The sequence below is a fragment of the Anguilla anguilla genome, chromosome 3 (assembly GCF_013347855.1).
Source record: "Anguilla anguilla isolate fAngAng1 chromosome 3, fAngAng1.pri, whole genome shotgun sequence".
Classification (NCBI taxonomy): domain Eukaryota; kingdom Metazoa; phylum Chordata; class Actinopteri; order Anguilliformes; family Anguillidae; genus Anguilla; species Anguilla anguilla.
This window is the reverse complement of record NC_049203.1, coordinates 42,509,470-42,520,113: the sequence shown is the minus strand read 5'-3', so window position 1 is coordinate 42,520,113 and position 10,644 is coordinate 42,509,470. Positions and strand designations below refer to the sequence as shown.

At 51.2% G+C, this 10,644-nt stretch overlaps 1 long non-coding RNA gene across 1 annotated transcript; it reads right to left on the bottom strand.

Moving 5' to 3' along the window:
- Positions 1-8,275: 8,275 nt before the first annotated feature.
- LOC118224310 lies at positions 8,276-10,644 on the bottom strand. Its single transcript, XR_004764621.1, has 3 exons — positions 10,371-10,644; positions 9,162-9,278; positions 8,276-8,489 (listed from the first exon to the last, which is right to left on the bottom strand). It is a non-coding gene; the product is annotated as an uncharacterized LOC118224310 (long non-coding RNA).

Below are 10,644 nucleotides of genomic sequence, written 5' to 3'. Positions count from 1 at the left end.
GGCGACAGGACTTAAGTTCAGTTTCAGCTGGGTGTTTATATCGTGCTGCAGCAGTGAATGAACGGGGCGGGGGGTTGTTCCACTGAGGGGTTCGATGGAGGGGGGGCTGTCCCTGTCACACATTGCTCCCAGAACAGTACGAGTCAGGGGGAGGGGGGTGGGGTGCGTGCCGACGATGCTGTTGATGACACGTCTCCAGAGTTTAATTGTTACTGGGGTCGTTTTTTTTTTTTTTTTTGCTTCTTCCTCCTCTAAACCTCTGGTTCTGGACCAAACATTTCTGAGCACAGGTTAGCACTAGGCCCTTAGTTTTAGACTAACCACCATAGGCGGGACATTGTAATGTTGGGGGCGTTACACACTTTTTTTTTCCACTGTTACCGATCACGTGGTGCTGGGGGGTTGATTGTCTGCCGTGCTCATTTAAAATGTAAAAATGTAAAACTGTACAAAAATACAGAAAGATCATCTGGGTCAAATTCTGTTTGAACAAGGCCCTAGAAAGGTCGGTATGTTCCCAGAACAGGTTCAGCTTTGTTTTTTTCAGGGTCAGGGAAAGTGAGAGGCGCTGACAGGTTCAACGGTAATAACGTTCAAAGGTATTTATGGCCTCGACCTGTGCCCGGAGAGGTCCCGACGCCTGCGTTTCGCTCGGAAGACGTTTGCCCGTTATTTCACCTGGCCGCTGATCTCCGTCTTTCACGGCACTAAAACCTGTGCAGCAGCCCAGGCCGGGGTTGAGTGGGCCGGCCCATAACCCGCAGCTTCACCTGACCTCAGGGTTCACAGCAGGGCTCATAAATACCTTCGGTCAGGTCATGAGAGAGAGAGAGAGAGAGAGAGAGAGAGACGGGCGAGCGGGGGGTTATCGGCAGTACCAAAGAGAGAGCTGCCAGTCCCCTCCTCGTCTCATAAACTGATGTTCCATACTTAGATATTGATATATTCAAATGAATTCTGGGACTTGCGAGATGCAACGCAGTGACTCAGTGTAGGAAATTCAAATTCTTCTGTCTGTGAGTGTGAGCGAGAGAGTGAGAGATGGATGCTAGGAGCCTCTGAGCTGAAATCACTGACTCAGAGAGAGAGAGAGAGAGAGAGAGAGAGAGAGAGAGGGGGGGTTTAGAGGTATGGGTCAGATGTGAGTCAGCGACAGACGAATGAAAGATCTGTCCTACCGTCTCTCGGTCGGCGCACAGATGGCCAATCTCTCACACACACGACGGAGTTTGAGAGGACAGGGGGGCAGCGGTGTTAAAACACCGAGGAGAACAGACAAGCCCCCGAAGAAGCAGAAACGCACGCTCTGCGGTACCCCTCACGACGACTCACAGGGCTGTCCTGGGGGGTCATGCTCAAAGTACGCATCTGTTACATTACCACAGAACGTGTGCCTGTTACATTACCCCAGAACGTGTGCCTGTTACATTACAACCACCCCCCCCCCAACAAACAAAAAAATGTAATAAATAAAACAAACACGCACCGGGCTGGTGTCTCTGCCTCTGTGCTTAAGGTAGAAACAGAGGGAGAGTGTGGAGCCTCTGGTGGAGCTAAGCTTAAGTGGGGAAAGGTCCGGAAGCTTCGAGCGGACTCTGAGCGGCAGGCTGGTCAGAGACAGGAATGCGCTGTGACCCCTGCCTGTCCCCACTGAGCGAGAGCGGACATGTTTACCTCAGGTGGAGCCACGGTGGAGGACCACAGCTGCTGTGTCATAGAATAAATATGATGGTCATTCGGATTTCCAATGGGTGGCTTGTGATCACCACCAACGTCTGTATAATGGTGGAGAATTTTGTTACCCCCACCCGTCAATTTGTATGTTGTGTCTTGGTGCTGTACCAAAGTTTGCAAAATGTATACAGAGAAGCGATCTGATTGTTATTGCATGTGGATCAGCTGTCAAAGCGGGTTCACTGAATAGAATGAGCCATCCTGGCGATAATATGGTCAGTGAATCTACATAGTTTGTGTAAAAAGGATTGAAAAGACGGCAATTGCAGCTGCGATGATGGTGAGTCATGAGGGTTTGATGAGGAATGTACGCCATTAGGCAGTCAAACATGTCCCCGCCTGCCATGGCCTGAGCCCGAGTTCTGGCGCATTGGTTTCCCGTGCACTTACCCTGACCCCGCCCCTCATTAAAATGCACACCTGACATGTGATCAGATATGGATTTCAGATATTTAAGTGTCAAAACATGTCAAAACAACTGCATGTCTAGTACAGTGTATATGACAGGTGCATTGTGTCTTTTGGCGGCAGTGAAAGTTGATGGAATATGTATTCTGTAGAGAAAGTCTTTTGTTGTTGTGATCTACCAAAAGGAGGTCCATGCCCACAGTTTTGGAACTGCTGTCGAAGAGCCTTGTGTTGCAGTCATTCAGCAGTCATTAATTCATCTGGATAGCCCGTCCCCAGTCACTGAGCCCACTTTAATAGCCAATCCCCACACTATGAAGATCTGTGGATCTGAAGTACAGGGAGAGGACCAAACATACCCCTGATTTGTAAGGGTTTGCTGATGTGGTGCTAGATCAATAGAAACTAAATAACGTACAAACGTGGACCTGTGGAAATTTTCAAAATGTATTTTTTAACGATGTACAGATATTTTTGTATCCTGAAAACAAATCCATTCCACCTGCAGGTCTTGATCATGCCTTCCAATCTAGGGTGTCTGTAACAAGGCTAAAACTCCCAAGAAAATCAGGAGTAATTTGGGCTCGAATGCCATTTTAAATAAAGCTTTAAGTAAACTAGTACGTTTTTTTTTTTTTTTTTTTCCTGGAGAACTTGTCACTAATGTTGCTGTGGTCTGCTGATGTGCAGTTATGTGTTATGATAAACACGAGCGGTCCGCTGCTGTTGTTCCTGTTTTCCTTCTTAACAGAAGCTACCTGGCAGGTATCTTGTGGGACCGGTGGAACAGGTTTGTGGCATGTCTTTCCCATACCCCATCCAACCCTCCCCTGCAAGTTTTCAAAAAGTAGTTCATTTGGAGAGGCACATATAAAGGTTTATTTTTTCCATGAAATTCTGAAAAAAAAACAGTTGCTGTGTACAGTACTTGCTGATTATTTGTACTTTTAAAACAAATCTACAGCTTCTTTTGGACAGTCTGGGTTGTGAATTACTGTAAATGTCCTTTTCATGTGGGAACAGCAAACAACCGTAATGGTCTAATGCTACAGGCCCACATCAGTGCCATCCTCAAAAAAAGGGAAAAAGTCCACCGGTTTGCATTTTACACCTTTTCCACTGATACTTATTTAAAGCACCAAAAAAAAAAAAAAGCCAAATAAAATCTACATCTTTAGTGTGATTCAGGCTCCTATATTAAACCTGAGGCAGCACTGATGTAACGTTCAGGTGCTTAAAGAAATTGGACCGAACACAGGTGTCCTTTTGTTTAAGTCGGAAACCGAAGGCCTTTCCTCTTTACTTGTGGGGGTTGGTGGAGGTTGGACGAGGAAAAACAACCTAAGGAAAGTGTAAAGCCATCTGTTCATCGTGCAGTCACGCATTCTGGCTGTTGTGTGGGAAGCGCTGGGACCCATCCAGCAAATCTGCGAGGATCGACAACTGAAACTGACAGCTCAGCGAAGATTCTAGAACTATTCCGGGAGACTCTGGAACCTGGTGACACAGGGCTGACAGCATTCTAATCGCCATCTGATCATGAGAGACTCACACTGCCAAAAGCAACTAAAGCCATGCTAGATACCTGCCGTGTTATTTCAAGGCCTCTCGAGTTGAATTCCGTTCCTTCAGATACGTGTTACAAGTTACTGTGAAGATCGTTGAGAAGAGGAAGCTGATGTGAAACTGACACCGTTCTTCTTGGCTTGCGTTGGCGTCGTGCTAACAGTCATGTCAATGACTTAATGCAAATTTAAATAAACTTTTTTTCTTTCTGAGGTAAATGTGTGTGTGTGTTTTTAAGTACACGTAGTGACCATCAAACATAGCCCTCAGGTTATAGTGCACATATAAGTAACCACTATAAGTAATTTACAGGAACGCTAAGAATTGTACACAAACAGCATGATTGTTTTCCTAAGAGAAATTGCAGGATGCCCTGTTTTCGTGCTTATCCTGACACCTCCTGGTGCAGTTGTGAATGACCCTTCATATGTGGGTCATTGAGAAAGTCCTTATGAAAGTTTCATCTGTAAACAGTAGGAGGCACAGAAAGTGAGGGTGGGCACCTTACCAGATAACGAGTGCATTACAATCACTTATCCAGCTTATCCAGAGCAATGAACAGAAGTGGAGAACATCAATGTTTGTCTCAGGAATACAAAAGTGTGACATCGCCAACAAAGCACAGAAGGCCCATTTATAATCAATGGGCCTCATTCACAAAATCTGTACAATGACATTAGATCATAGACTGTCTAAGAACGTTTCCAAAAACATTTCAGCATTCACAATTTTTTTCTTATCTGTATTTGTTTCATTATGCTAATCACATGATGAGGATGTTTCATCATCTGACACCTCAAAGTGCACACAGCCCACTTCAGGGATACGCATATAGACCACATGCAGTACCCAGCAGGTAATTAACTAGCATCTAGTATAAGCTTTATGCAGAGATACGATCATAGCAACATCAAAGTGGGATTTTATAAATACTACCTAGTCATGGTTTCCTGCATAAACCACTATTTAAGATACAATTTGATCGTAAGACCATTTTATGAATTAGGCCCCAGGGTTAAGCAGGAGGTGATGATGGGCCAGATCAGACCTGGGTCAAATACGTATTTGTTTTGGATTCAAATACTTTTCTACGCTTTATTGATCTTGCCTAGTGTATTGGAACCAATTACATACTCTCAAAAAGTGCAAACCCCGCCATCTGGTTATTCTGGCAGGCTCAATTACACCAGGCAAGATCAATAAAGCACAGAAAAGTATTTGAATCCAAAACAAATGTGTATTTGACCCAGGTCTGGGCCAGATTCTCCAGATGCTGCACATGAAGAGTCTGCACGCCCAGCAAACTGCAGAGCGGGAGTTTGCTGTAGCAGTACCACTCCAAGAACAGGGTGCACTTATTGTACGCTGCTTTGAATAAAAGCGTCTGCCAAATAAATGTAATGTAAATAAATGTAATGGGTGACACTGTGGTGCCATCCACGGTGAAAGGTCGAGGGGGGAAGACTTAGCTGGGAAGTACAGCATCTCAATTTTAGCCAAGTGGAACATTAGGGAATGATTTGCTTCCCAGCATTAGATGTCTTGTAGGCAAGCCAAAATGTGTGCCAAGTCCATTGTAAAGGGATGGGGAGAGGGGGAGAAACAGTCATGCTATCAACTTAGCAATGATAAAACAGGCTATGGGAGGAGAGAGAAGAGGAGAGGATGAAGGGAGAAGGTGAGGGGACCAAGAAACAAACCCACGCAAATCAGCATATATTGTGTCTGAGAAAATGACAACTGGCACACCAAGGCAATTGAATTTTTGTCTTTATGGGGACAAAATAATCTATTCCATTACAATAATACACACGCACACAAAAACATTAACACAACAAAAGCGTGTTCACTTACTGATGGAATCAGTAAAATAAATTAACTAAATGTTCTGGAAAACAATCTCTTAGACCTTTCAACTAACACAGGGCACACAACCCTCTGGGCAAGGGAGGAGAGGGCAGCATGTATGCTGCGTCTAAGCACTTTAGGTGTTTAAATTGGCTATATTGTCCCCACGTCTTGTTTCCAAGGTTTAGATTGCTCATTACAAGGGAAATCTGTACCCCCGCTCTGAGATTGTATCCGTATTGTGAGTCTTTCTGTACAGTTTTTCTGTACTGTCCCGGTGCGTGTGAGTAGAGGTTCTTATTTGTACTGGAAGATCTTGATGCAGTGGTGCATGCTGTCCGACACCACAAGGTGGCCCTCCGGCAGCAGGGCGAGGCCCCTGGGGCTGCTCAGGCCCTGGGTGACGAGGGGCCGGCCCACCCCCCGGGCGGGGTACACCAGCACGCGGTGCTCCTCGGCCCAGTCCGCCACCAGCACGTCGCCGTCGTGGTCGATGCAGACGCCCCAGGGGCAGGACAGGAGGGGCCCCAGGCCGGAGCACACGCCCAGGACGCGCACGGTGGTCCAGCCGGGCTCCAGCACCCTGACGCAGGGCTCCCGGCCCGACTCGCCGCCCCGCTCCGACACCGCCACCAGGCCCGAGGCCGGGCTGGCCGCCACCAGGTAGGGCCGGTGGAAGCCCGGCACCACGGTGCTCTCCAGCGGGGCGCCCGTCTTGGGGTCCAGCTTCAGGACGGCGAGCGTGCCGCGGCGCAGGTCGGCCACCAGGAAGCGGTCCAGGCCGTCGACGGCCACGCCGCGCGGCGCGTCCAGCTCGTCGCGCGCGCCGAGGGTGCGCAGGGCCCGCCCGTGGCGGTTGAAGACCAGCAGCGCCCTCTCGGCGGCGCAGCTCAGCGCGATCAGGCCCTTGCCGTTCACCGCCACGTCGAAGTAGTTCCGGCAGCGGCGGCCCGAGCCCTCGGGCCCCGGCGAGCTCACCTGCTGCAGGACGTTCCCGCGGGCGTCCGTCACCTGCAGCCGGGCGTTCCCGCTGTCCACCACGAACAGCTGGCCCTGCGGGGTGGCGTGGACGCCGCTGGGCAGCGTCAGGTCCGCCCGGCCCGAGCCCTGCTTCCCGAAGCGCCGGAGCAGCCGGCCCGCCCTGCCGGGGCTCCCCTCCTCCTCCTCTTCCTCCATCAGCGCGGAGGCCGCCCTGCCCCCGCCTCCCTCCCTGGCCGGCCGCGGCTTGGCTGCGCCGGCGTTGGGCACCTCTATGACGGACAGGGAGAGGGACCTGCACACCTGCCCGCCCCCGTCGCCCCGCGCGCCCTGGCCCCGCCCAGAAATGGAGGGGGAGGAGCCGAGGCGGCCGTGGTTGACCCACCAGGACCCCTGGCGGTCCCGCCCGCCCCCGTCGATGAGGGGCGGGGTCCGGCGGGACAGGTCGGCGGTGGAGCGGGTGAGCCGCGTTTCCCGGACCAGGGACCCCCCGGAGTCTCGGGGCGAGCTGACGATGAAGGTGTAGCAGGAGTCCAGGCTGTCGGCCGGGGAGGGGGCGCGGCCCAGGTCCAGGGGGGCGTCGTCCGAGGACGACAGGCTGAGGCGGGTGCGAGGGATGGGGCGGGCTCTCGGGGACAGGCTGCTCATTGGCTCCCGCGGGCTAGTCTTGGGGGAGGCAAGGGCCTCATGATTGTAGCGGGACACGCCTCTGACCCCACCCTGGTTGGAGCGTTGACTGTCCTGCTCTGTCCTGCCCCCTCCTGGTGGGGCGGAGATCCTGCGACTCTGCCGCAGGCTCAGGTTTCGGTGGTTTCTCTGGCCCCTGAGTGGCCCCTCCCCTGACTCCTCCCCTTCCCTTGGCTCCTCCCCCTCAGAATCGCCATTGCTGAGGTAGGCAGGGATGGCCTGGAACAGTTCCTCTCCCTTCGTGTCAGATCCCAGGGACTCTAGCTCCTCCTCCTCTTGGGACGACTCCCGGTCCGATCCATCGCGCTTCGGCGGGGGCCAACGACGCCACCTAGGGGAGAGCAGCTTCAGCCTCTCCCCCTGCCCCTCCCCCCCACTCTCCTCCTCACGTCCAGAAGAGAGGCGGAGCTTCCTCACCACTCGGCCACTCCCACTCCCACCGCCCCCCTCCTCCACAGCCTGGCCGTGCGTGGGCCCCGCCCCATCGGGCGTGTTTCGCCCTTCCTGGCCCCGCCCCTCCAGAGAGTGCAAGCTGCAGTGGCGCCCCTGCGGGCCGCAGCACGTGGCCACGGGGAAGGTGAGGTTGTGCTCCTGCACGCGGATCTCCCCGAACGCAATGGGCTTGGGCTGGGGGCTGGGCCGGAAGTTAACCCGCTTCAGGGAGAGGGTGATCTCCCAGGGCTGCGTGAGCTCCGCTATGGCCCGCTGCAGCTGGTCCCGCTCGGCCTCGCCCCCGGCCCCGCCCCCAGCCCCACCCCCGGCCCCGCCCCCCCACCCCTGGATCTGCTCCCTCAGCTGGCCCACCTCCCGCAGGCGCTGGTCCACCAGGGACTGGCCCACGCGGACGGCCGCCGCGTTCTCCCGCTGCAGCTGCTCCAGGCGGCACTGGGTGTCGCGGTGGTCCTGCTCCACCCTCTCCAGCAGGCGGCGCTCTTCCCGCCGGGCGCCCAGCAGCGCGCGCTCCACCCCGCGGGCCACGCCCTCCGCCTCGCCCGCCTGGCGCTCCCGCAGCAGGCGCAGCTCGCGCTCCGCCCGCGCCAGCTCGCACAGGCCCTGCGTGGCCCAGCAGGGCAGGGGGCCGAGGGGCGGGGCCGGGGGGCTCGAGGCGTGGCCGTGGCTGTGCTCCTCCTGGGGATCGCCGTCAGACTGACCCGAGGCGGTGCTGCGCGGGGGCAGGGGACACGAGCCCATACGGGACCCCACGAACATCATGATGTACGCACTCAGACAGGGTCTGTGCTTCGTAAGGCGTGATGTCACTTGACTTCCTGTGAACAGAGAACGGACAAGCTTAATGCGTTTGAAGGGGTCGTGGTTGAAATGGCACACCTGAATCTTAATCATGATATTATTTTGCACACATGCGGACTGGACTGCGAGCTGTGTGCAGATGTGTGAATCATTGTAGTAACATCACCGTACAATGTAAATATGACATTTCTGCAGGGTGTGGTGAAATAGGTCCTGTTGAATACTGTCAACAGTCGTAAAGTTCTCTCCTCTCACTTTCCCAGACTAAGTGTACACTGCATCCTACACGCTAACTGCACCAAACTTACACTGTGTCCTGTACACTGGATGCACTGTAGTTACACTGCGTCCTACACATTAACTGCACTGAACTTACAGTCTCCTGTACACTGGCTGCGCTGTAGTTGCGCTGTATCCTCCCTCCAGCTGAGATAATGCCCACAGAAAACTCATATGGCAATGCCATCCATAGAATGTCTATGTCCTACAAAACACGGCTAATGACTATAATTTTCAAAAGTGTGTTCATTTTAATTGTCCATCCGGATTAATGATGAATTTTAAATCTTGACTGAATATGGAAGCAATTCTCTGAAACATCAATAGTAAATGAAGCTTAGATACTTGTATGTAAGGTGACACTTCAAGAAGTCTGCTTAAAGTGTATGTAGTTTGTTCATTATTCTCACCTCAACAGTAGTCTGTGAATGACTGAGTCATGAATCACTTTGCAGTGGTTAAAAGGGACTTCGGAGAACGTTGGCGGATCTCCTGATGGACATGGTGTGCTCACTGAACGAGTCCTCCTGGAAAGTGGCAAATAACAGTTTGTGCATAAAGCCTGTATGGTCGCAAATAGGTTCCTGCTTCCTCCTGACTGCTTGTTTGAGCAATGCTGCCAAGAGGTGCAATGCTGTCCTGTTTGCCTTCTATAAACGCAAGCCAAACCCAAGTTCAATCCTGACTAATCTCACAAAGATAAAATCACGAGAGATGTTGTCAGATCACTGTAAAGAGAGACTCGAACAGGAAATGGAAACATTACTGTGACACACAGCGTTTGTTTCAGACAGGAACACCCCGAGTGTCGAGACGTGTGTACTTTGAAGCTTTCTGTACAAAGCATAGCGAAGCCTGTTGTTTCATCAAAGCAGCAGATATGCAACGTATTTCAAGAACTTTTTAAGAGAGACTCAGTGTCTTAAGTACCCCCATGTGTGCATACATTTAATTAAAAGATCAAAGTGCGTAAAATGCATCAGTTTTACGGTGTGACATTGGCAAACTCCAGTAGACTCTGAAGAGAGCATTAAGCCCACGGTAGGCGGATTGGAATATCTGTTTGTTTGCAGTAGGCAAATACGCTGGCTATGTGTCACTATCACACTCATGTGATCCTGGCACACGCACACCTGTCCTCTCGCGTTACACCTCCTACATTTTGAATGAGGGGCTACTGTTACAAAGGCACCCTGCGGTATCATCTGACACCAAGAGGAGGAATTTGTTGGTGGGAGAGATCAATCAAAACAGTGAGCGGACATTTAAGACTTTTAAACAGCTGAATTTGCTTATCAATTTTGAGAAAAAAAAGTTCACCACCACATCAGTTTTTTGCAAATGCTCTCTTATTCAACTTAAATACGTGTACTTCTTTGCAATTTTAAAAAAAGTAATTCACTGTAAAGTTAATGAAGTCACCCAAACAGAGCCTTGTGGAATTTCTCTTCAGAGCAAAGGAATTTAAGAAATATTCCAGTGAGAGAAACGGACAAACAGAAAAACTTTTCCAACTCCAAATGAACCGTTATGCAGTCTATAATGACACATTTTTTAAAACGTGAACTTTGTTAGTCTCTTTATATTTCTGTGCATATCTGAGAAAAATGAAGTCTTACCTGTGTTCAGGTACCTCACACCTGTTCCCTCATGCTCTTCTCTGGATTGTGTGTTCTCTTTCTCTCTCACTCTGTGCTTGTTGGCAGTTCTATTGTTGCTAGGCGACAGCCAAGCCATCTCCAGTTTCCTAGACTCAGTGTCCATACAGACCTGAGCAAGAGAGGGAGAGAGAGAGAGAAAGAAAGAGAGAGCGCAAGACAGATAGACTGTCCCCACTTCTTTTATTTTGATGTCAAATCCATCAATGAAGTTGGGTTGGACAAAACATCTCAG